Source organism: Ambystoma mexicanum, chromosome 9, assembly GCF_040938575.1.
Source record: "Ambystoma mexicanum isolate Mex_15411 chromosome 9, UKY_AmexF1_1, whole genome shotgun sequence".
Taxonomy (NCBI): domain Eukaryota; kingdom Metazoa; phylum Chordata; class Amphibia; order Caudata; family Ambystomatidae; genus Ambystoma; species Ambystoma mexicanum.
In genome coordinates this window covers 551,588,182-551,610,984 of record NC_090931.1, presented here as the reverse complement: position 1 = coordinate 551,610,984, position 22,803 = coordinate 551,588,182, and the positions used below count along the sequence as shown (strand labels likewise).

The 22,803-nt window shown below is 43.1% G+C and overlaps 1 long non-coding RNA gene across 1 annotated transcript; it reads left to right on the top strand.

Moving 5' to 3' along the window:
• Positions 1–16,003: 16,003 nt before the first annotated feature.
• On the top strand, positions 16,004–16,600 carry LOC138489668 (uncharacterized). The gene is made up of 3 exons (XR_011274862.1): positions 16,004–16,118; positions 16,210–16,287; positions 16,376–16,600. It is a non-coding gene; the product is annotated as an uncharacterized lncRNA (long non-coding RNA).
• Positions 16,601–22,803: the final 6,203 nt, after the last annotated feature.

The following is a 22,803-nucleotide window of genomic DNA, read 5'->3' as shown; positions in this document are numbered from 1 at the left end:
AACATGAGGAGACCAGCAATACCCACACACCCATACCTAATGTAAGGACAATAACAAAAACATACTTATTTAAGCTTGAAAAGGGCATCCATGCTTGTTCTTGCAGGGACAGACATAACTGGCCAAATGGTGAGTAGAGGTGTGTAGGGGGGGACCTCAGATCTCTTTATTCCAAATAAGCCCACCTCACAAGAAGCTAGTGCACCTTTGTCCATAAAGCAAGTTTATTGTATACAAATGGCCGAGAGGGGCGAGAGGACTCCTTAGGGACGGAACTAACCCAATTCTCCTCCATCCACACAAAAGTTACACTTTATATACATTGTTGCAAAATTTAACACACTCCCACATATTTTGTTACAATGTCGTCCCCCCCAAATATGATTGGCTACCCTGTGCAAGGAAATCTAATCCCCCTAAATTCCCATGCTCTTATTGGATACATTCACCTAACCACCTTCCCCTTCAACATACATTTGCATTAGCCCATATTTATAGTACAACCCCTTTTTGGGCTCTTTCCGTGACATCACCTACACCAATCCTAATTTATTACAAGTTCCATCTTGTCTGGGACCTTTTAACCCCGTCCGTGATGCACATGGCTTTTTTTATTGTGTAATTTGGCTATTGACCAAGCCATACAACAAATATTAAATACAACATTCTTATCCATTACATATTTGTTTACATATTTCATAAAAAATACAAATTTAAAATTGAAGAATTCATAGGTGTATTGTCATTCATTGTTTCAGCCTTTCATACACATTCCACTAATTTCCTAAAATGTCAACAAAAATTCATAATTAAAGCAGACATATTATCATTAAAATCGTTCAGACTTTTATGCAAATTCTACTTATTTTACAAATTCCTCCCATACATAAAAGGCAGCAGTTGATATAACCACTGAGTCTGATCTAAACAAAGTATTCCAAAATTGATCAGAGTTAATAAGTCTAAGATTCATGAAATAGGTTTTATATCCTTTTTTCGTAAAAGGTTTTCATTTTGGGACTGTCCGTTAAGACATGCCTTCATGTTTCTATTGCGTCTACACTTAATCGCCATATACAATCTTTGCATGGGAAGCCTCGCTGGATACCCATAATCTGGATTAAATTAATGTTTAAGTTTATTATGAACCATTTCACAGGAATAGAGCAGACCTTTGTTAGGTATCAGAGGGGAGAGTCTGCTACAAAGCTTTTCTTAGAGTATTCTGCATATCTAGTTAGTTTAGACAGTCTTTCAATGTTTTGAATTCTGTTCAATATTGTAGCGTTCTTTTTTAATATAACATCAGTATTTGGGCATTCAAGGGCTTCTTCCATTGTTATTTCTGAGTATTTTAGATAAGCTACTGTCAATGCTCTCAGTTCTGCCAAGTATGCATTGTTGTATGTAGACTTACCTCTCAAGCCCAATATGCTGTTTAATTAATTTGTCTTCAATCTACTAGCTGATGATTTCAGACAAAGTATCACTCTTTGGACAGCCCAGCTCGTGTTTAGAGATGTGACTCCATAGTCTAGTCTGAGTGCCTCTGCTGGAGTTGCTTTAGGCAAGTTTATTATGCTTCTCAAGATCTTCCCTTCCACTTGTTTAAGCCACTGAATGTGGGTAGAAGGCAAGGATGCTAACCCGTACAATAAACTGGGCATGATGCTCACCCTATCTACTTCCAATGAAGCATTTATAGTAGAGCCCCCGTTCTTGGCTATAAATTGTTTGGCTACACACTATTTCCTCCATATGCAAGGAATGAACATCTCAGCATAATAGTTCAGGCTAGGGTTGTTCTTTATATAAAAGCCAAAATAGCAATATTGTTCAACCACCTCAATGGTCTTCCCGTCAAGTTTCCAGGAACATTTATGTTTTTCTGAATTTGAGCCTTTCAAAATCCTAATTTTGGTCTTGTTTATGTTAAACATCATATTGTTTTTCTTCACATAAAGTGATACAGCCTCGATAGATCCCACTGGTGTTAAGTCGAACAATACAGTATCGTCTGCATAAGCTAGCCATCCCATGGCGACATTGTTTATATTTGGGGGAAAATTGCAGATGCTATTTAAGGCTTCAGGAAGATCCGCAACATACACGTTTTATATAGAATTGAGGTTTTTACCTGCACTAGTCAATCTGGAGTCTGCCATAAGACATTTCATTGCCAATATATTGCTCATGGTGCGGTAGTTCGTTCGAAATCCTGTTTGGAAAGGTTTAAGTAAATCTTTCTCACAAGCCCATTGCATTATTTCTTTATGCAAATTGGCAGTGAATATCTTCTGACTAGAGTCCTGCATAGCCAGTTACCGATAATTGGCTGAATTCAGTTTAGGCCCCTTCTTGTGTATAGGTATAATTACTGATATCTTGCCAAGTCTTAGGCATGCTGCCTGTTGCTTCGATTTTTCTGTATGCTTTGAAGAGGATATCAGACCAGAGCTTGGGATCTCCTTTAAATAGGATATTGAGTTTAATTATGATATTCCTGATATACTCTTCATCATACATCAAATATATGTTGTTACATTTTGTCTTCCATGTATTATATAAAGTTGCAATGTTTCATCATAATACATTTCCCGCATGTAACTTCTCCACTCAATAACACCAATCGGATTTAGCTCCATGGATTTGGCAGCGGCTCAACTCTCATTGTAGTGTCCTCAGAATTTTTTCTTATTTTGAGCCTTGATTAGATCCAAAATATAATAACCATTTAACATGCTTTTGTGAATGTTTATGTTGTAGCCAATTTTTATATCCAATATTCATTTTTGTCAATTTTGCTTTCTTTTCAGATTCAGTCAAGGAAACAACTCCATGCATGCCAGCTCTCAATCTTCTCTGGGCGATCTTTTCCTTATGTATATATATCAAAAGGACTATTATGAGGGTTAATATTACTCCCCAAGGGTTTGATTTTCCTAATCCAAATAAGGGCAATACTTCCCCGCAGTATTTTATCTAATTTCCACCCCCCTCACCTCCTGCCATAGACACTTTTCCATAGCCCATAGACAGACGGACATTAATTTCTTTAACGTTTGCCGCTGTCCATCGCTTTCATTTTCCTTGAGAATTGATTTTGTAAGTCCCTTCAAGAGAGCTAGTTCTAACTAGCGAGGAGATCCCTAACTGCCAAGATAGGGTTTTATGGTCAATTACATAATTTCTTTTGAATTTGATGGTATGATAACTATCAATCTTATCCCTTTTAAATTACACCGTTAGACCAAGTTCCCCGTTCCATAGACTCATTTAATTTTTCAGATCTACGTGATTTGTCTGCGGGTAAATTACCCGCAACGGAAATGTTTGCATGGCAAATGTACGCAATACAAAATGTTTGTACATTTCCTATGCAAACATTTCCATTAAAAATCACACAGATTCAAACACACACCCTCACACACACCCTCACTCACACCCCAACACATCCCCAACACACCCCCAAGCCCCTACTTACCTTTCCTTCAGACGCGCTGTGTCCCTGGCACTTAATTTCCCATGCAGTCACCAATAAATTGTAATGGCTTCCACCTTGCAGGACTGGGGGAAATGAAAAGACGGGTCTGGTGAAGAATGTCAATCTTACCCATCATTCCTAGAGTACTTGCATAGTCTGCCACTTTCAGTTGTCGAAGACTGCCAAAGACCTCCAACTCTGCACCGACTCCACTGTGCTCTGCATTCTGTCTGAGCTTTTGAAGATTAGCTCTACCATCAGTTGTACTAAAGAAAGAATGCAGCACAGCGAGTTCAGCCTCAGTCATCCACCAAAGACCTCAGACTCTGCACCGACTCTGCTGCGCTCTGCAGTCTGTGTGAGCTTTTGAAGATTAACTCCACCCTCAGTTCCACTGCAGAAAGACTGCAGCACAGCGGGTTCAGCCTCAGTCAGCCACAAAAGACCTCTGACTCTGTACCGACTCTGCACATGGCTTTTACAAGAGCACATCATCAATATGAGGAGTGAGAGAACTAAACATGTTTCCTTTAACCCAGTGATAAACATCTTATCCACCCAGACTTGCTGGCGTCCCTGGTATTTCTCACAGCACCCTAATCTATTCCAACTACCATTTCTGCTCACATGGCCTCTGGCCACATCCTGGTAATTTCCCTGAGAACCTAATTGAAACCCATAAACCATTTGCCACCTCTGCCCTTAAGCACTTCTTGCACCAGGTTTATTACCTGGCCGCCAAGTCGACCCTGCCATTTGGCCGGACTTCGCTGGTCACTGAATAACCAACTCCCAAGTTCTCAGGAAGATTACATCTCTTATCCACATCAGTACCAAGTCGTAAATCTATGAATCAATAGCCCTTCATTTCGTCATGGCCGCAACTGACAATTATATGTTATCGCAGCTGGCCGAATGCAGTTTGGCACCTTCGCCCATCCTTTGACCTCATTCAACCAACTCTCCAGGTTACACAAAGTTTATCTCACCAACCCAGGTTTCTGTGGCCTACACAAACCCCAGCTATGAGTGACCTGCGGTATAAAACCTTCTCATGTATTCACCATGTAGCCCCTGTTCCCCAACTGCCCCACACACATTTCCCTGAAAACGTCTGTGTATATTTGTCTTTTCGCGTGTGTTCAAGATTACTGCATACCTTCACAGTGGCTTTCCCATCCACCAATCTCTTGTCTCATGTGCATGTATAAAGCTCCTTGCTTCCACATTGCACGTCACACAACTACATTGTGTTCACACTGTATCCACATACTTGTCAATATGTTGCTACTTGTATGGACATCTAAAGTGTATCAACTATACACAAAATAGCACTAATAGTAACACTCATCCCATTCTCATTAACTATACTAGATACATACCAGATTGCAACATCGTGCTAACATCACGTCTACCACAGTCCCCAATATGGTGCACGCAATGCAAACCCTGCTTTCCCATGAAAACACTATCAACCATCCAACATTCTCCCCTTTAGTTAATTTATTAACTAATAAACCCATTCCTTGTCCTTTTAAAACGTCTTCTTGGGGAATCAAGACCCTTCAAACATCTCTCATGCTAGTCCGACTACAGGCATACTCCTCCAATGAACAAACCCATCTTGTTGCCACACCATTTCCGTAATCGACCCACTGTTCCACATAATCATCCCAATTTGGTGGAGTACATAGAACAGCACATGGAATCCCAACCAACCCTCGATCCACTTCTAACTCAGTCTGAGTTCCCATGTGATAAGAAATGGCACTGTCCCTAGCCTTGGACAGTTTTACAGTCATCATGGCAGCTGCTTGCGGTATCTTAGTAGAACAGCTCCGTAAGAGCATCTGAAAGGTACAAATAATAATAAGCAAAAAAACACAAATTGGCATAAGGATCTTCACAGCTATGCTCATCCAAGAAGGTAGCCAAGAAAAAAAGAGTCCAACCAAGGGTCATTCGTAATTCCTGCTTCTTTCTCCATGACCCCAAAGCGCCGTTTCTATGTTTCAGAGTCACATTTTCTGAATCATTAGGGGGCTCAAAGGTGCAACATGTGCTCCCTATTTTCTGAGAAACACCCCCACCATGGCTGCCAGGAGGTCGAGGGTGTACCTGTTTTGCAGAGCCTTAAGTCTCAAGGCCCGTAGCTCTTCTTTTATAGCACTGAAAGCTGATTCTGAAGAGCTGATAAACAGTAAAAGCTCATAGCAAGTGACCTGGAGCCACTTTACAGTAGTAATAGTTGGAACACCGGGGTCAAAAGAGAAGAAAAGACCATCTCACTTCTACTAAGCTATCTGTATTGTTCAAGAAAGTTCATGAGGGCTTTGGCAGATGCTCTTTATATGTAATTCAACCTTCTAGTCTGATTCAAAGATTCCACTTTCTTATGTCCAGGCAAAGTCAATAGATTGAAACTAAAAATGCTAACAAAGACCAGGTATAATGTGCATCAGTGCAGGGAACAGGAGAGAGAAGAAATGATCTCAAAAGCACATAGCACTTCGATAAAAACAATTCAATTCAATTCTGTACTATGGAAATTCTTAATCTCACAATTTTATTAATGTAAAACCTCATTGTATTAAACAAAATTCTTAAAACAAAACAAATAGTGCATCAATACAATTGTATCAAAGTACTAAAAGATAATTAAGACTCCTTCAAAAAATTAGATGTAAGAAATGGTCAACACCTATTCACATGACCAGCGAACAATCCAACAAGACAACACTAAACAAAAAAAAGGGGGGTCACCCGTTGAGCAACACCCAGGTTAAATTAATGAATAGACATTACAGATGTGTTGCATAAACAAGTGGAAATCAAAGAGACAGCAAAAATGTGCAAACACAGAACAATTGCAGAAAAATTTACAGAGATAATACATTGTTACAAAAGCAACAAGCTACATATGATATGATATGGCATTTATAATGCGCCTATACACAAGTGTTTCAAGGCGCGACGAGGCAAGGGGGGGATACAAAGGGAGGACAGACAACGATCCTACTAGGCCAAGTGTCATTCAGATCGCGCAAGTGCATGGGAAGGGGGGAAAAAGGAAAAGTGCGTGGGGGAAGGGAGCGGGGAAAGTGCAATACAAGGGAAAAGTGGAATAAATAAGAAAATAAATAAACGGCCAGCTAGTGGCAAGTACAAGGAAGTGCAGACAAAGGTGCTGGTAGAGAGACTGTAGGGATACAGAACAACAGTCCCCAGTGGAATAAATAAGAAAATAAATAAACGGCCAGCTAGTGGCAGGTACAGGGAAGTGCAGACAAAAGTGCTGGTAGGGGGACTGTAGGGATACAGAACAATGGTCCCCAGGTGCAGGGGTTGCCAGGGAGGCAGTGCAAGTGGGAAATTAACGGGGCCTGGGCCAGAGATCAGATAGGGTGGCCAGGTAACCCGAGCAGTTTCAGTCAGGAGATCAGCAGGGGAGAGGGGGAGAGAAAGCTGAGGCAAAGAGGAAGGTTTTGAGGTGCTTCCGGATCCAGAGATGGTTCTTCTCGAGTTTCAGGGAGGCAGGAAAGCTGTTCTAGAGAGAGGCCCCAGCCGAAGAGAGTAATCTGCCACCAACTCGTTGCTTGGAGAAGCACCTGACACTGAGGGAGTTGGAGGCGGATGAGCGAAGAGCTCTAGAAGGAAGATATTTAGGAAGAGAGAGCTGAAGGTATTTCGGCCCTAGGCCCCAGAAGGACTTGTGTACAATGCAGAGGGTTTTGAACTTAATCCTCGCAGCCACTGGGAGCTAGTGCAGAGATTTAAGTCCTGGAGAGATACGATCCCTGGGCTTGAGGCCAACGACAAGTCTCGCAGTCCTGTTCTGGATAAGTTGGAGAGGGCGAAGAGTAGAGGTAGTAGGAAGCCTGCTCTAATTAGTTTAAGCTAAATTCATCCCAACATGTTTCTTTCCCACAACACATTTTTTTTTTCACAATTGTTAGGAAATTGTTCAGGGTTTTGTTTGTTGGCAGTGTTACTGGAAACACTTCACTACAAACGATTTGAAAGTCAGTTTCTGCGTCTTTTCCTCACCTGCACATGAAGATGCACAAAAGTCAATAGTTTGTTCATGTTTGATGAAACAATGGACGCAAGGGGAACGGGGGAATATGGGCACAGATGTGGCTTTAAGTGTTGGTCTAGCAAGTATCACATGTTCTTGAGGTACAATGAGAACAGGCATGTGCAGTGTAGTGAGATTGCCCACAGTTCGCCAGGCTGGAGGTAATTGTCAGTAATAAAACTGTCCACAAGATCAGGATACATCGAGGAGTGCTGATGTACCTTCAACCAGATCAGCAATGCAAAGTGTATGGTTGCGGTTCCCATTTGTGCCAACAGGTACAGTGCCATTGCCCTTAAAACGGAGAGAAAAACATGTAAGTAACTGGATCGTAACAGGTTTCGCTGACTCCTTGAGCCACATCAAGCTTTTTAGATATTGATTCCAGATATTTCCACAATCCTTATTAATCTGTGCCACCCCTCCTTGCGAAAGTTCCCCATTCCTCCACCTCTGCAACTCTTCACCCCTTGCTCCCATCAGTTGTTCATAAGAATAGACCCTTTCAAATTCAACTGGACTCTCTGCATACAGTGTACATTCTCCTGCTCATTACGATCTTCGTTCGAACACTCCTCGTCAATAGGTAGGACAGAAGCTTTACCTGATTGTCCTTAAAATGGCTCTCGAACCCTGCACAAGGCTAGATGCACCAGACACAGTGCTCCTTTTTACTCTATTACATCAGGAATAAACAGTCTAGGGAGACCAGAAGAATGGGGGATTGCAGCGCAGACGTAACAAGACCATACAGATCTCTCTCTCCCCACCCTCCTCATATGCCTATACCAGACATTATCATCTGCAAAGCTATGTGCCTCCACTATTTGATCTTAATTTACATTATCATTGTCTTTCATAAGTTCAGAATCGATACTTCTTTGCGATCTAAATAACACTTTGTAAAGTCCTACTTCGCTAGACAAATTAAAAAATATTCACATTTATACTGTTTGTCTTGCCTACCGGAATAACAAGAAAAAAGAGAGAACCACACAATCAAACATCCTAACAATCATTTTTAAATCCACATTTCTCCATAATATTTAGAACAGTGCTGGCTTTATTCATCCCACCTTCGCTCCTGTAACAAACTGCGAATCCTAGGGCATAATTAACTTTTTCACCTGCTCTTGGTCCTGTGTCAGTAGAGGGCAGCCGGTATCCCTCTGCACGCCGCCGATATTGATCCAGCTCTTGTTGCCTTCCACCTTCATAGAAGCCAGAGTCCTCAATATCATGTGGTACGGCCCATGGAAACACCTCTCGTGCCAACATCGGACGAAGGAACGAACAAAAACCAAGTCGCTGGGGCAGCTGTGACCAATGTAGGTCTTTGGATACTTGAAGGTTTCCTTCCGTTGACTGCTGATGAGAAAACACAACCTGTGAAGATATAAGTCTGACACTTTTGGTTTAACCCATAAGATATTCCCTAAACTCCTCACCAAGAATCTCTGCTGACTTGTGGGCATCTAATACTGTGCGTGCAGGCAAAAGTGGTGTATGCAGTCTATGCCGTGTCACTAATTCATGTGCACTGAGATGGAGCACCTTCCCTGGCTGATTCCTTAAATAAAAGAAGGCCAGTGGAAGGCAGTGCATCCAATTTATTCCCAGATCATTGCAAAGTTTAGACAATCGAACTTTAGGAATTCCATTTAAATGCTCCATAACGCCTTTAGCCTGAGGGTGGTACACCAAACACAACCTGTGCTTGATCCCCAAGAATGAAGTGATCTCTGAAAACAAGGCATTAAAGAAGTGGGTCCCATTATCAGACTTCATGACCTCACAAAATCCCTGTGTGAAAACACTTCCTGCACCAAACACTTTGATGCAGACATCAGGGTGTATACAGGAACCAACCTCTTGCCATCAGGAGTTGCCAAGGTTAAATTCTCTACATATTATGCAAGTTTCTCAGATGTACTCACATGCTCTTGTAGATTGGATATAAACCAATCCTCCTGGACCTCTGCTATGATTTGTCATGGAGAAGTGTGCGATAGGTAATGTAGTGCCACAAGAAGTAACTCTATAGGCATCACTACCCTGTCTTCACAGCAAATCTGTGGGTGAGATGACACATCCCCTCTTTTCCCGGAATTCCTTTTCATCTTTTAATGCTCTTGCCTGCAGCTGTACAATTTGGAGCAGAGGGAGTGCAGTATATGGAGTTGACAACTGTACCTGCTGGGACACAGTTTCCATTTTCTGGGAATATGTAAATGGAAAATATGCAGCTTCCTTGGCCGCTCTGTTAGCTGCATCGTTTCAAACTGCTATTGGGTCAGTACGATTAGTATGCGCCGCACATTTAACAATTCACACCTCTGTTGACAGTGTTAACACTTTGATTAGTCTCGATAACAGCACAGCATGCTGGACAGGGGTCCCGTTAGATCCCAAACCCTCTACTATGCCATCTCGGCAAGCTTGAATTTAGTATGAAGTTTACATACAGAGAGTCGGAGTGAATAGTGACCATATTCCTCTTGCTCATTTCCAGCACCTGTATGAGTGCTACTAATTCCACAGCTTGCGTGGAAAAATGTGGAGGCAACCGCTTCTTCATCCTGACCTGGTATTCCCCATTCACATGGCCGACAATGGTTGCACCCATATGCCTCTCATTAGGTTCCTGATGAATTAGTAATAGTAATGGTTGAAGACGTTTGTCTTGTTCTTGTCCATGTTGCACCCTTTCTCCTCAAGCAGGGTGAGGAGTGTTATTGAATCTCCTTGACACTGCTCTTCTGTAATGCTACAAACTAGTAAATCGTCCACTTACTAGATTTCAGTACTGGACACATGGGAATTCCACAAATCCACCTGAACCCCCTGTTGAAGATACTCAGAGATTCACAGTACCCCTGCAGCAACCTTGTGTGCTCAAACCATCCTCCAACTGGACCCCTTTGCTTTCTGTATAGGATAGATGGCGGTATTACATGGGGACACAGAATGTTTTATTATGCCTTGCTTCCACAACGTCATAATGGTCTCATAAATTCCTTCATCAGCCTCTCCAGACATGGGGCACTGTCTCACACGTGGCAATATTTCACCAGGTTTCAATTTTATCTGCACTGCTCCAATACTCTTTAATAACCCCACATCATGAGGATTTCTGATTCACAAATGACCTGGCACCTTCTCCAAATCTTCCTTCCAATATGGCGATGTAGTTATAGCAATAAACATAGTTTGTGGTGCCTCCCTATGCTCTATCAATATCTGGCAAGGCACCCCAATCTCAACAATCATCTCCCCTGTGTCTTCAGCATCCTCGAACAATTGTTCGTCGGACACTTCCCTTAGTGATAAGGTCGGATCGAGGCACAAGACTGTGAGCCATTCTTCACCTTCACCATCAGTGCCTGAGGCAACCACCTTGTCCTTTTTAATGAACACTGCTTCCAAAATAATTGTAACAATAGTGCCTGGCACTGTCTCCTGTGACTCAGTAAGCCAAAATAGAAGCTCAATTGGTATCTGCCATGTCCGGTCTCTGATCCTAGGGACCCTACCCAACACAACCATCACTCCATAAAAGAACAATGCTGAATGTACCAGCACCGCTTCTCGCGCTCTCATTATAACATGTATAGAGAAGCACTGATTCTCTCACCAGATACAAACCTGGAGTCAAGCATACTAGACCTTTCTCTGTGAAGGCAATCGTCATGTTCAATTTGCTTAGGAGATCTCTGCCCAAGAGATTTGCTTTGGCATCTGTGCAATACAACAAAGGAGCAGATAAAGTTTCTGCACCTACCTTAATTCGTAGATCCTTGGTGTAAGGAACCGGCAGAATAGTCCCAGAGTATACCTGTGTGTTCATCATTTTTCCTAATAAGGGGAACTTACCTTCCTTGATGCAAGATTTCATAGCCCCCGTATCAATTATGAATGAAAACATTTGATCACCTACCTTTACACCTATCCAGCGTTGCTCTTCTGGATCGGTAGTAACAATCAGGACTGGACACATTAGAGATCTCTATGGGCTATTCTAATCCAGATACATGTTAGTACCTGGGAGCAGGAAAGGATTCCCTCCAAAAACACTTGCTCTAGTATAATGAGTAACTGTTCCTTAGGGTAAAGGATTATTTTGACATATCTGTACTGGTGCCTGCACTGGCACGGTTGGCTGAAATGTGTAGGTCTGTGCAGCCTCAGATGCTGGGGTTCGTCCAACCCGTACCTGCTGTGATTCCACAGAACCTGGGGCATATGGCATGGTCAAGGGTTGCATTTGCTGGGAAGGACTATATGGGAACCTACCTACTGGTTCACCAAAGTTAAAATACAGTGGCCTAATCTGACAATCTCATGACACAAGTCCCATTCTCCCACATGACAAACACTGGATTCCGTACAGTTCTCCATAGTTACCTCCATTGGCTCACTGAACCAGGGTCTCATTCCTCTGTACCTGCCAAATGACCCACCTCTTTGCAAAAATCTTCCTATTACCCACAAAAATCATCTCATTTGCCATTGATCGGGAGAATACCCATCTATCCAATGCTTGATTCAATATGTTCCTGTAGTTCCAATTGTCCCTACTGTCCCTCCGTGGAGCTAGTAATTCCTGCTCCTTCTAAACTGATTTTGGCTATTTTTTTCTAAACAAACTTTGCTTCAGACTTTTGTCCCTGTTCTGTACTATCTTTTTTTGTCTTCTTTTACAAAAATGCACAATGTGTGCCTGAATTTCCGGCCAACCCTTGGCCTCCATTCCCAGCACCTTATTCAAATCATGCCGAACTTCTTTGGGAAGTCCCTTTTTTAACATGTAGAAAATAGATTTGTATCCCATGCTTCTCCTGTTTCTGCTCTCGACATTTTGTGAATCAAATGAATATGTGCAGCAGGGTCATCCTTTTAGCCAGAATAAAATGTATGTTTGGCATATCAGGATACATAACCTACAGGGCTCCCTACACATCTGCCCTGTAATTCTAAAGGGTGCCCTATCATGGGCTTTTGTATTTAACTGGACTCCAGGACACCTTGTTCACCTTCAAAGTTCACTTGTACATTCCCCCATTAAAGCCATAAATAAGCTTTTCATGTACCTATGGCCAACATAACATCGGCAGTCTGTTTTTCCAAAGCATAAATCTACTTCCCTGCCCCTGCAGTGAGCGAGTGGAGTGTCTTCATCCAATTATTCCAGTCCATGTGCGACCATGGGACATAATCTCCCTTGTCCCATCTGGAGCAACGGAAATTGAGTTAGTCTCATTTTTACTTGGACTTTCCCTGTCTTTCCATTACTTCTTACTACAGCTATACAAACATTGTGGCATGTCCTAAGACCCCATGGTGAGCTTTCTGTAGCCGCTGCTGCAGCTGGAGCGGGAGTTGGAGCTGCTGCACCCTGTTCACCCTGCTCAGTATCCGTTTCCCATTCCTCCTCCCCATTCTCTTCCCCTGCTATCGATGTGGCTTTTTGTGGGCACGGAATCATAATCGGTACTATTGTGGTATTCTGGTTCCTGTTCCCTCTGTTCAAGTCCTGGACCTAAAGCAACACTTTCTTCTTCAAGTTCCACATGAACATGTTTGATGACTGACGTATTGAGCCTAACGAGGACCTGTCCATACTTCCGCCTGCTCTGAAACAGTGTTCCTTTAACTGCACGGATGGTCCGCGGCACCACACTTTAGGGAGCAGACAGCCCATTAACCAATATGGCACCTGTACACCTCTCCTTTTAACGTGCCTAAAAGACTGGTCTCTGCAGAGAAGCACTGCATCCAATTTGTGTGGACAGAAAATTCCCAGAATCTCTGAAAGACTGGAGATCACGTTGGGGTCACCAAATGTAGGGGTGGACTGCAGATCTCTTTACTCCAAATAAGCCCACCTCTCAAGAAGCAAGTGCACCTTTGTCTGTAAAGCAATTTTACCGTATACAAATGGTCAGGAGGGGCTAGCCGACTCCTTAGAGACAGTAACTAACCCGATTCTCCTCAAACCACATAAAGGTTACACTTACATACATTGTTGCAACATTTAACACACTCCCACATATTTCATTACAAAGTCATCCTCCCAAACCTATAAGCGGAAATCTAATCCCCCTAAGTTCCCATGCTCTTATTGGATGCATTCACCTAACCACCATCCCCTTCAACATACATTTGCATTATCTTATATTTACAGTACAACCCCTTTTTGGGCTCTTCCCATAGTCAATCATGCCATCATCACATGATTACATATTCACCTACAACAATTTATTACAAGTTTGATCTGGTCGGGGACCTTTTAACCCTGTGCGTGATGCACCTGGCTTTTACAAGAACACTTCATCTATATATTTGACCTTGATCTTCCCTGAATGGGTCCCTGCTACTATCATTCCCACTCAGACCTACTCTTCATTTGAATGCCTCGACTGCAGGCTTGGAGTCTCTCCAACACTCTCGTTGACTCTTGCCACCATCTACAGGACCCCTGGTCTGGTCTCCCTCTTCTTCTCAGAGTGGTCTGACCTCACCACCTCTCTTCTTACCTCCACCTCCAAGCATCTCTTCCTCTGAGACTTCAAAATTCACCTTGACTCTCCTGATTTGGCCACTGGACTCTTCCACGGTCTCTGTAACTCTCTTTCCCACACCAGTCATCCCTCCGTTCCGATGCACTCACCCGGACATACCTTGGATGCTCTCATCTCAGCAGTATAGCAAGACAACTCAGTGCAACACATGTTCGAATCGCGATCTCATCCTTAGAAACCACTCCTGGTATTAAGCGCATTGCAAATGAACAATTATAATTACAATTAATTATAATCTACAACCCTCTCACTACACCTATCTCTTGGTCTCACCATGCTCCCCTGTCCTCTAACCTGGATCTCTTAGGTCCCTCAGTTAAGCCTCTGACTGCCCTGCCAGTCTCCATCTCTGCCATTTGACTGATGAAGCAAGTGTTATTGGCTGATTTTGTTGCCACTTTCATGCCTCCTCCCACTCCTGCAACTGACCCCCACACAACTCTTCCCTTGCTAATCTTCACCTCTCTATCACCAACACCCGAACATCCTTGCCCCTGTCATGAGGATCCGCTTGAAGCCTTTCTCCAAGCGCAACACCTGGTATGACTTCGATCTAGTTCTTTGAAATGCAAGTGCAGAGTTGCTGAGCGGAAATGGTGGGCATCAGGCACATCCTCTATCAGACTGACCTGCTCCCTGCTCCAAAGGCAATACAGGCTCTCCATTTGTTTGAAGAAGAGGGCCCATATCCAAGACCGTATCTGGGGGGGCCACTAACAACACATGCAAACTGTTTAAAATCGGCAAGGATCTCTCCAATCCTACCGCAGTCTCCACTTCTCCCAACCATCGCTGACCCTCTGTACTTCACTTTCCTACTTCTGAACCAAAACTCAGGACATCCTGCCCTCACTCTCCTTTATTGCCCTCCCTCGTCCCTCCACAGCTCTCATGGCCTCCCTTGGCCCCCCCTTTCCACTTCCCTCCCACTCTCCTCATTCTCGGCCATAGAACCAGATGAGGTCTCTAGACAAGTCCGCTCTATGAAAGTCTCCTCCAAACAGGTGCTCCCCTGCTTCTCCAGCACTATCAAGGACAACATTGCTTCTCTTGTGCCAATGTTAGCTCATTTCTGCAATCACTCGTTTGCCACTGGCTCCTTCCCTTGACCCCTCAAGTATTCCCTTATTATACCAGTGATTTAGCTACTGTGATGAGTAAGAGAAAGCAGCAAGGGAATTAACGTATTTTTTAGTCATTGTTGTTACCTTACTTGAGGAGGGGGCATGAGGTCGCGATCTCTGATGGCGGCCCATCTTTACCCTCCCCTTCTTCGGGTAGAAATGTGTGCAAAGAGTTTTAGAAAATACTTGGGATACCAAGATTCGACTACAGTCGAACTTAGAACAGTCAGGTGCCTGCTGTCACCACTGTGAGGATTCCCAAGTCTTTATGGGCATGTAATAGTCAGTAATCCCCTAGCAAGATGGCTGCTTCCAAGTGCCACACTTGGTAACCACAGCAACAGAGTGTTTATCTCTGCAAAGCATGGATGGGCTTGTCTCACATTCTGCCCGATCCAGTTCACAGAAGGTTCGCTGCGCGGAGAGCCAGCGAGGTAAGATTATACGATGCAATAGATATTACTGCATCACACGCACTAGAACGTAATATTCTTAAATACACACAGAAACGTGATTCATTTTTTAGATGGCTCCTGCCTTCAATGTGTAGCGCTCATGCGCTGCCTTTAAGAATTCTCAAAGATTGCCAGTTGCCGAGATTAGTCTCGTGTTAGTGCAGAGGTGAAACACTGTGCATTGAATCAAATATAGAATCGTCGCATTTTACAAGATAACTGATTAAATGGAATGCAGCGTTCAGCAATGACACTGAGGTGATGTTCTGTGTCATCCCCCCAGGTATTTCCGAAGCACGAGACAAGTGCCTCTGCTTATAACAACCACCGCAGCATAATAACACAGTGTGTCAGACATCACACCACTGGAAGATTACCTGTGGTGCATGTGTCCAGGTAAACCAGGATGTTAATTAACTTTTAAAAATGAACTGAACAAGACCAGTGATTAGGTTATTTTATAGATGAGGGTTATTGTCTTATGTAGGTCAATAAACAGTGCGAACTGAGAAGAAACTGGACACGAACATCAAGTTAAAGTTTGAAGGATGCAACACCATATGAGGTTAGTTTACTTCGCACATACTAAAGTAGTTCACCTATGAATACTACAGAATTACCTTTATTAAAGTATACTTTATGGTTAATTTCAGGTACACAGAGGAATGTGGACCAAATCTACAAGATAGAATTTTAAGTTGAAAAAGCCCTGATGATGGATGATACATCTGAAATGCGTTGGCTGATTGTGAATCAATAGAATTGGAAATGTAATTGTTAATTTACTTGTCTTTGGATCAAGGGAAAGTAACTTTGTTTGATTACTAAGGTACACCAATAAATGTACGTAAGGACGGCTACAGTCCTATACTGTGAAACCTGACTCTAATGAAAACGTATGTACCTTTCATGGTGAAATTGAACTCTATATTCCATTTTCTGTTTGAAATTTCAGTAAAAATATTTTGATGTACTAAAAGAATTGTGGAATTACTATTTTGAATGATTCAATTGCGAATATTCATTTAGTGCCAAGACATTATACAACACGCTTGGGTATGAGTGTGAGACAAAGAGTTTAGGCGGTCACTTTCCCGGATCAGCGTGCAAAGGGGTTACCTGTTGGAGACAACAGGGTATTTAGGTATATGTTTGAATCTGTCTCCATGGGCCAGAAGAAGATACCCCCTTGCACCAGAAGTCATAGAACTTTATTTTAAGTCAATAAATATTGTAAACAGATAGATATATAAATCACTACCATAGATAGTAGTGCCCCTCAACGTACTATTACGTCTTTCTTCCATTTTCCTGAGAACCTAATTGAAACCAATAAACCATTTCCCACCTTGGCCCTTAAGCACCTCTTGCACCAAGTCTATTACCTGGCCCCAAGTCGACTCTGCCATGTACCGGACTTCCTTGGTCACTGAATAACAAACTCCCTTGTTCTCAGAAGATTACATCTCTTTTCCACATCAGCACCAAGTTGTAAACCTATAACCCACTATTACTTCATTTTTTGCTGGCTGCAACTAACCATTTAATATTATCGCAGCTGGCTGAATGCAGTTAGCTTCCTTCCCCCATCCTTTGACCTCAGTCAACCAACTATCCAGGTTGAATGTTTTTTAATCCCGTCAAGTCAGGCTTCTCCGGCCTACAAAAACCCCAGCTATGAGGGACCTGCGGTATACAACCTTCTCATGTATTCACTATGTATCTGCTGCTCCCCAACTGTCCCAAACACATTTGCTTGAAAACCCCTGGGTATACATGTCTGTGCACATGTGTGCAAGACTACCGCATCCCTTCACAGTGACTTCCCCATATGCATATCTCTTCTCTCATGCGTGCATATAAAGCTCGTTGCTTCCCATCTTTATGCCCTACATTGTACATCACACAACTCATTGTGTTCACACTGTGTCCGCATGCTTGTCAAAATATTGCTACGTGTGGGCAACCGTGAGAATCACAAAAATTATCGACCAATTGCCCTTCTAGACACCCCAGGTAAGATTTTTGCCCGATTCCTACTAGGGGATTTCAGTCGCTGGGTGAGAGTGAAAGCCTTAGCAGATGGATTTCAGACAGGATTTGTCCCTCGGTTGGGAACTTCAGTGAATCTACTAGCTCTTTTGTTAATTAAAGATGGCAACAAACAAATTAGCCAGCCTATTGATGTGGCTTTAATTGATTTCAAAACTGCTTGCGACTCTGTTCCGAGAGAACTGTTGTTTGCTAAAATGGAGAAGGGAGCATGTCCATCGCATATTCTAGTCTTGTTCTTACAATTCTATAAGGGCCCGTCCGTTCAGATTCAACTTTCTCAAGAAGGGAACTTGACCCAGCCTATTCCAATGCATTATTGCGCGAATGACATAAACACGCACTCACGCTGATAGATCAGGTACATCTGCAGAGAGGTAGGTACACAGCGGTCTTCTACCGGCTACAGTACCAGATTTTCAAGATGGTATACGTGTATTCCTGGTAAGCGAGAGAAAGGCTTATTTTATGTGGACAGTTATTTTAGAACCAGAGATACATTAGACTCATCCTGAGTTTCTTTGAGCCCTTTTCTTCTTCCTTTTTGTTTTGAAGAAGCTTGGCAGTGGTGCAGGTCATTTCTTTTCAAATTACTTTCAGAGCTTTTTACTTTTATTTTTAAACTCATATGACAACATGTTTTTGTCTGTTTGTATTTTTGATTTGGATACCAAAAGATCTGACAGACGCAGGCATCACCAGCCACATGTTTCATTAATATTACATCAATATGCTATAATGCACTGAAGACTCTTATAACAATTTTCACTTTTTTTCTGTTTTTATCTTTGTCATTTGTGGCCATGGCTGCCTTTTGTTATGTTCATATGGATAATTATGTTGTACATATGGTGTTTGCACATAGGTTGCCCTGATGACGGACTGGGTCCAAAATGCATTGACAGATTTGTGAAACACTATTTCTGTCCTCCTTGAATGAGATCATTAAATATCTGACCACTTACATTATCGATGAGTGATGTCTTGGAATTTTTACAGAAGGTTTTTCTCAGAATCCTGAGCTGGCAATATTATCCAGACACTGCGTTTTCTAAGCTCATTGAGCACTTTGTATGAGCACGTGGTTTTCTGGAATTAAGTTTCTCGGTTTTACTTGATCACCCTAAGTGCCCAGGGTCTTACTGCAGTTCTCCTGGTACTTTGTTTGCATTTTTTCACGATTTTCTCTACAAATTCAATGGACGGTGTTGCCCACCTTCCCCAGTTTCTTGTTCTCTGAAGGTGTGAAAAACACCATCGGGACATAGCACTGCCTAGCATCATTGGAGAGAAGGTGGCATGGTAAAAAAACAGAAAGTGTTACCCACAATGCAAGGGCACACCTTGGGAAAAATGATTCAGGCATACTGAAAAGCAAACGGCAGTGGACAAGTATTAATATTTTTCACAAGACATGTTATGGGTGTTGGGTGCTACTGGGTAGTTGATAACTACTGTACTGTACTAAGAGCACTTCACCCTGAAGATCTCTTGACATTGCACAAAGAATTATTGTTCATAACAGGCGGAGGAAAAATAATCCTAAATTATCATTTGCGAGGAGGATGGAACCCAACGCTCTATGGCTGTTCTCTTCCCAAGTGAAGGTTTTTACCTCTAGAACACCAACGATCTGACAACGAACATGGCCTGAGTGCACGGCAACCTACTTTCAGCCAAAGTACCCTGCGCGCATTGTGGATAGGGCACGCATTTATTTATTTGATTGTTCATTTGTAACGTGCTTAAAACCAGCGAGTGCTTTCTAAGCGCCGGAGCGGGATTCAAACCTTTGCTGCGCTGGCTGCGTTGTCTTGCTTCCAAGACAAACGCTTTGCCCCTGAGCTATCCTTCCTCCCCTCATGTGAAGGCATGATGACCTCTGATTAATGCTAAGGAGTCACCCAGTGGTGAAAGGATAGTCAGTGCCTCACAAGTCGCCATCAGTTAGATGTCAGGAAATTCTAGGGCAAAAATGCTGGTAATATGTCTCAATGAAACAGCAGCTTTGGGCAATAAAAAAAGGCAATATTTCCAAAGGAGATCTTAAGTACAGCATCTTCGCAGATAGCGACTGCCAGGGCTTTGTGGGCAGTAAAGTGCAGGAGAAAGCATGCGGATGGGAAAAGGAATTGCTCATATTCCAAGCTCTTTGGGTAATTTCTGGTTAGAGGAGTTCAGAACCATGGGTGTTGGGAGAAGAAAAAGGTTCCGAGTTAAATCCATCACCATCTCAATGTTACTATACCTGGCCCCTATTTTTCCTGACATTTTGTAACATATTGCTCGGTACCGTTCCGCCCTTGTGACAAATGTAACTGGTGGCAGCTATGAATGGTACCCGTAGGATTGGTACATGCAGGTTGGTTTTCGAAAAAAATGGCAACCTTGTGGTGTACGAAACATACATTTTAGTAAGCTTGCAGAGTGTACTGCTTGCTGTTAAAAACAAATACTTTGAAATTCGTCAGAATTTGGAGTGCGCCTGTAATCTTGTATTGGCTCAAAATGGCTGCTGTGCAAAACTTGTAAGCAGTGACCTGACCCCATAGTTTTTTATTGACTCAAAATGGCTGCCGTGCAAAACCTGAAAGCAGAGCCCTGCCCCCATAGTCTTTTATTGGCTCAAAATTGCTGTCCTGCAAAACTTGTAAGCAGAACCCTGCCCCCATAGACTTTTATTGGCCCAAAATGGCTGCCACTCAGTCGTACCCTCTTCTTTTGTGCAACATACAATTGTTGTTTCAGGGGCCCACTACCTGAGTGCAAGGTTGCCCTTCGAGATAGTCTCTGATGGTGAACAGCACTGCTTTTTCTTCGCACTAGCAATCAGAACACTGCTTATTGCTCACACATCTATGTCATGGTGACTGGAAACGGTGTGGCAAGTTTACAACAGCGCTTTGTAAACAGGACAGAGACACCGAAGAGCTGAGGCATCGCAATTACCCACACTAATTCCTGGCCCGAATCATCATCAGAGGAACTGCCACCGGGCCCGTCAAGACACCTGAATATCCCGTGCATAGATAAATAGAGATTATCTTCATGTCAGTAAAAAGAATCAAGGACCCAGAACCACTCAGGACCCACATTAAGGGACAAGCTCCTAGTGTCACAGGAACCTCAAGGAGAAGATGTGGTCTAACGCCTAAATTGTTGGCCTGAGTATTCATTGTGGCTTTGTCACTAGACTGAACAGTGGGTCTTGGACAAACCTCTTAATCTCCCAGTTCCTCAGTTCCCCTGTAGCCTCCCCACCAATATTATGCTTCGTAAAATACCTGAGGAGACGTGTATACATTTGAAGTTGCGCATTTATAATAAGAAAAGTGCAACTGCATCAAGTATTAGCATAGCAAGTTATACAATGGTGCAAATCAAGGCGACCGGCAGTGGACAATGAGGAGTGCCATATTGGCCCTAAAAGCATCCGACGGGGCTCATGTGCAAGATATACAGGGGTGGCGAAACGGGGGCAGCATAAGCCCTTACACCGGCCCAGAATACGGGAGACCGAGAATGGGACGTGATATTAACTAGGTGTATCTCAACAGCTTGTATCCAACAGGGGTCGGCACCTTGAATGCTCTGCTGAAATGCCTTCCAAAGATTTTGCAAAATGTCTGCGCGTGCCACGGTGCAGAAGCTGTGGTGATTCCAGCATCTATGCTTTCACTAGGTATGTTCCTAGGGCAGCAGCTCTGGGGTCAGAATGTCTAAATCCAACACAACCGAATGGAAGCACCTCGACAACGTATCAGCTCTGGTTACAGGAATATTTGAAGTGTTGCCATGTTTCCATGAACGTTTTGACCTCCACATCACCGGCCTGCCCACTAGTAGGTTATGAATAACGGTCCTGCTGCATACAACTGAGCTGGAGGGAGTTACAGAAAGCGACATGTGGGGAGAGAGGGAGGGACATCAATAGAAAGATAGAGACTGAAAGAGGAAAGGGAAGCAAGAAGAAAGAAAAAACGCTGGAAGGGTAAGAGAAAACGGTTTCATGTCATTTCATCGCGGGATGTTTTTTTGCAGGGTTTTTTACTGCGAATTTCTTAACAAAAAAAAAACCATCAAATTTTTTTACAATTATTTGGGGTGGGGGAAACCCCCCAAACTTTCCATTCCCTTGAATTTATGATCTATTTCCAAACACCCACAACACATATATATAATTTTCTAACCCTCACAAAAAGAATTAAATGGGGTGGTTTTTCATTAAAAAATTTGTGAAAAAAACCACGCGAAAAAACATCCCGCGATGAAAGGACGTTGCACCGAGAAAACAGTGGGGGACAAATGCGGAATAAAGAACATTATAGAGGAATAGGAAAAACGCAGAAGAATTAAGGAAAGAAGGGGATGGGAAATGGGAAGGAAGGATGAAACAAAAAATGGATGGGAAGGAATACAAAAGGGAGATGCCAAGGAAGAAAGGAAGGGAATGGCAAATTGGATGGTTCGTTGGATGGATGGATGAAGGGATAATTGATAAATAGATGAATAAAGGGTTGATAGATACATAAACGGAAAATTGATGGTTAAAGGGACATGGATAGGTGAGTGAAAGGAGAAAGGGCGGATGTGTTTGTAAAGGGAGTATGGACGGATGGTGTGGTGTGCCACCCCTTTTGGGATAATGGTCCCTCCCAGGGCTTGTGATAATGTCATAAAATAAAAGGGACGAGCCGTTTCCGGCTCGTCAGTCGATACCAACTGACTCCTCCCTGCTGTGGCGTTCTTCCTGCAGGACGATGCTGGCGTTATGTAGCAGGTGGAGGGCCTGTCCTGCCGGGCCCTCCACCATGACAGTGCCTCTGCGATGCAACACTGTCCCTGCTGTGTACCTGTGTTAGCAGAGCCCCTGCCGGGCAACTCTGCATGTATATGCTGGTGCCCCTGCTGGGCAACTCCGGCTGCATATGCTGTGATGGCCTGGGTGCCACCAGGCCATGATGAGCCCATGTGACCATGGGCTGACATGGTGCTCGTTGTCATTGTGTGCCGGCCGGGTGCCCCCAGC